The sequence below is a fragment of the Sinocyclocheilus anshuiensis genome, unplaced genomic scaffold (assembly GCF_001515605.1).
Source record: "Sinocyclocheilus anshuiensis isolate Anshui unplaced genomic scaffold, SAMN03320099.WGS_v1.1 scaffold510, whole genome shotgun sequence".
NCBI lineage: Eukaryota > Metazoa > Chordata > Actinopteri > Cypriniformes > Cyprinidae > Sinocyclocheilus > Sinocyclocheilus anshuiensis.
Genome location: NW_015542360.1, coordinates 899,243 through 904,042, shown reverse-complemented (window position 1 = coordinate 904,042; position 4,800 = coordinate 899,243). Strand labels below are relative to the sequence as shown.

Here is a 4,800-nt window from a genome sequence, read left to right as displayed (position 1 = left end):
GATAGATAGATAGATATTAGATAGATAGATAGATAGATAGATACAATGAAATGATAGATAGATAGATAGATAAATATTAGATAGATGATAGATAGATTAGAAATATTAGATAGATAGATAGATAGATAGATAGATAGATAGATAGATAGATCATAAATATTAGATAGATTTTAGTGCAAAATTAATAACCCTATTTATTTGTTTGATTGATTTGCTTTGAAAGTTTAAAATAAAAGAATTAAAAAAATAAAATAAAATAGTCAACTGACATAAAAAATATTTTTATTACAAAAAATAACCCTATTTATTTATTTATTTTCCTCTGTACCCATAAGAGAAACTGAGGATCTATTTTAAAATAAAATAAAATATAATTTTTCAATTCAATATTTGTATTACAAAATGAATAACCTTATTTATTTATTTGTTTGTTTGTTTATTGCGATACACAAGTTTCAGGTTTAATTTTGACTCATTGAGATTTTTGCATTGTGCATTGTGCCCTTGAGCAAGACACATGCACTAAGCATATGTTAGTCCTTTACCTGCAGTAATGTACAGTAACCTTGTATAAACAGTGTCTGCTAAATGGGTAACATAGATTTATTTCACAAAAGAAAAATATACATACTGTATATAAGTTAGTCAGGGACTGAAGTCTCACAGAAGCATGCTGTAACATGGCTGTACAATCTGCCATGCTCACAGTGCCGCAAGGCACTATTTTAGATTAATGAGTCCCGCCATGCACGCGTTTAGCCTCCCTGATGGTGAAAGTGAGAACAGAAGGAAAAATATTTGTTTTCAGACGTTTCTCAGTTCGGCCTGAAATCCTCCACTGGGTTTGCAAATGAAACTCTACTTCACTCCCTCGTTGTCAAGCACTGTATCAAGGAAATCTCACTTTTTATCTCGAGATATGCTTGCAGCTTTGATGATTCCTTTCCCCAGTCCTTCTTATAAAGGTCTTTTTTAGGGATTTGCTAAGGAAAGCATCACTATGAGCAAACATCTCTAGAAACCACTTAGAACACACGACTAACACCTTGCAATGCCCTAGCAACCGTCCAGAACACCTTAGCAACGACCAGCAATCCCCTAGCAACCACACTCAGATCACATGACTAACACCTTGCAATGCCCTAGCAACCGTCCAGAACACCTTAGCAACGACCAGCAATCCCCTAGCAACCACACTCAGATCACATGACTAACACCTTGCAATGCCCTAGCAACCGTCCAGAACACCTTAGCAACGACCAGCAATGCCCTAGCAACCACACTCAGATCACATGACTAACATCTTGCAATGCCCTAGCAACCATCCAGAGTACCCTAGCAATCACAACATAGAAATGTGACCACAATTGCCCAAAACAGCCTAGCAATCACCAAGCAACAACATAGCAACAATGATCAACCAACTAGAACACCCTAGACACAACATAGTGACACCTTATCAACCACCTAGAAACCACCTGAACAAAAAAAAAACAAAAAAAAACACCCACTTAGAACACCTTGGCTACTACATAGTATGATAGCAACCACTAGCAATGGAATAGCAACCACTCAGTACACCGGACTACCACCTAGTAGTGTCCTAGCAACCATCCAGACCCTAGCAATTATGGCATAGAAATGTCACCACAGTCACCCAAAACAGCCTAGCAATCACCAAGCAACAACATTGCAACAACAAGCAGCCAACCAGCCAAATACTTTATTAAAATTATGCTTTCTCTCGCCGTACTTTGATGTCATACACCGATCGATCTTTCGAGAAAAATAAATAAATAAATAAAAATCTCGGATTTGGATCGGCTCTCTCTGACCGATACCCAATCCGAGAAAAATGGAAACAGCCAATAAATATAGAAATGTCACCACAGTCACCCAAAACAGCCTAGCAATCACCAAGCAACAACATTGCAACAACAAACAGCCAACCAGACCTCTCTAGATACAACCTAATGACACCTTATCAACCACCTAGCAATGTCCTAAAAACCATCCAGATTACCTTAGTAATAACATCGTGGAAATGTGACCACAATTGCCCAAAACAGCCTAGCAATCACCTAGCAAAAGCATAGCAACAACAAGCAACCAACCAGAACACCCTAGATACAAACTAGTGACACCTTATCAACCGCCTAGCTATGTCCTAACAAAAATTCAGAGTATCGTAGCAATCACAACATAGAAATGTGACCACAATTGCCCAAAACAGCCTAGCAATAACCTAGCAACCCTTTAGCTACAACAAAGCAACAACAAGCAACCATCCAGAACACCGTAGATACAACCTAGTGACACCTTATTAACCACCTAGCAATGTCCTAGCAACCACCTGAACAAAAAAGCACCCACCCACAGCATCCAGAAAACCTTAACAACCACTAGCAATGACCTAAGTAACCACACCTGACAACCACCTAGCAACCATTCAGACTACCCTAGCAATTACAGCATATAAATGTCACCGCAGTCACCCAAAACAGCCGAGCAATAACAAACAGCAAACCAGAACTCCCTAGTGACACCTTATCAGCCACTTAGCAATACACTATCAATCAACCCAAACACCTTAGCAACCACCCACAACACCTTAGCAACAACCAGTATTGCCTTAGCAACTATCCAGAGCACTTAATTAATCCCCAGCAATGCCACAACACTGCAATCATGACATAGAAATGTCACAGCAACCACCCAAAACAGCCAAGCAGTCACCTGGCAACATTTAAGCTGCACCATAGCAATATCAAGCAACCAGCAAACCAATCAGAATACTATAGCTATTACCTAACAACACACTATCAACCAAACCACCCAGGATGAACTAGCAGACACCTAGTAATGCTTTAAAAACTGTTTAACAAAGAGATAACAATCCCTCAGAATAGCATAGCAACATTACGACAAACACTCAGAACAATCTAGTAACACCTTATCAACCACCTAGTAATATCCTAGTAACCTTGGCAACTGAACAGCAAAGCACCACTAAAAACACTCAGAACACCTTAGCAACCACATAGCATCATCATGCCAATCCCCAGAACCATAGCACACCCTAGCAACCACCCAGAACATCCTAGCAACTGGACAGCAAAGTGCTAAGAACATCTGAAAACACCTTAGCAACCACATAACAACATCACTCCACCAGAAGCACCCAAGCAATGCATAATCAACCACCCAGAACACCATAGCAACTGGACAGCAATGTGCTAAGACCCGCTGAAAATACCTTAGCAAACACATAACATCACTCCACCAGAAACACCTGAGCAATGCATTAGCAACCACCCAGAACTCCATAGCAACTGGACAGCAAAGTGCTAACCACCACCCATAATACCTTAGCAACTGCATTGCAACGCCACTCCACCAAGAACACCCAAACAAAACCTTAGCAACCATCTAGAACACCATAGCAGCTGAGCACCTGTAGAGCTAAGTGCTAACAACCATCACTCCACCCACAACATGCAAGCAATGCCCTAGAAACCACGCAGAACACCCGAGTGATTGGACAGCAAGTGCTAACAACCACTAAGAACACCTTAACAAACGCAACAACGTCACTCCACCATGAACACCCAAGCAATGCCTCAGCAACCACCTAGAACACCTTAGCAACTGAGCAACGTGCTACTCCAGTACTCCAGAACACTTTTGCAACCACATAGTAACATCACTCCATGCACAACACAAAAGCAATGCCCTGGTAACCACCCAGAACACCCTGCCAACTGGAAAGATAGTGCTAAGAACAGCTGAAAACACTGTAGCAACCACATAACAACGTCACTCCACCAAGAACACCCAAGCAATGCATTAGCAACCACCCAGAACACCTTAGCAATTAAGCAACTGGACAGTAAAATGCTAACAACCACTAAGAACACCTTGGACTACTGCATTGTAACATCACTTCACCTAGAACACCCTATAGCAACTGGAAATCAAAGTACTTAACAACTGCCAAGAACACCTTAGCAACCACATAGTGACATCACGTCACACAGAATACCCTAGCAACCAACAAGAACTCTGTAGCAACTGGAAAGCAAAGTACTAACAAACACTAAGAACACATTAGCAACCACATAGTGACATTCACCTCACCCAGAAAACCCTAGTAATGCCCTAGCGACGAACCAGGACACCCTAGCAATGCCCTAGCAACCAATCAGAACACCCTAGAAACTGGAAAGCGAAGTACTAACAACCACCAAAAACACCTTAGCAACCACATAGTGATGTCACTCCATCAGGAACACCCTAGCAACTAGAAAGCAAAGTACTAACAACCGTTGAGAACACCTTAGCAACCACCTAGTGATGTCTCTCCACCCAGAAGACCCTAGCAATGCCCTAGCAACCAATCAGAACACCCTAGAAACTGGAAAGCAAAGTACTAACAACCACCAAAAACACCTTAGCAACCACATAGTGATGTCACTCCATCAGGAACACCCTAGCAACTAGAAAGCAAAGTACTAACAACCGCTGAGAATACCTTAGCTACCACATAGTGACATCACATCACCTAGAATACTGTAACACTGTGTTTTGAACTGGAAGGCACAATCTAATTTGTATTTTTGCGTTCACGAGTTTTGCATACCTCTTTTCCCACCATGCATTTGCCGATGGGGGTTTGTGTTGAATGCTGGGTAATTTATTCTAAATGCAGTCAAAAGCACTGAAGAGAAAGATGCAAGCTAAGAAACACAGACTCATAAGTCACCCAGGCTCCCAGGCAAGATGTGTGTGTGTGTGTGTGTG

The 4,800-nt window shown here is 41.3% G+C and overlaps 1 protein-coding gene across 1 annotated transcript in view; it reads left to right on the top strand.

Annotated features, from left to right (window-relative positions):
• dock3 (dedicator of cytokinesis 3) overlaps window positions 1-4,800 on the top strand; it is a 258,400-nt gene that overhangs the window by 168,704 nt on the left and 84,896 nt on the right. The window lies entirely within an intron of this gene.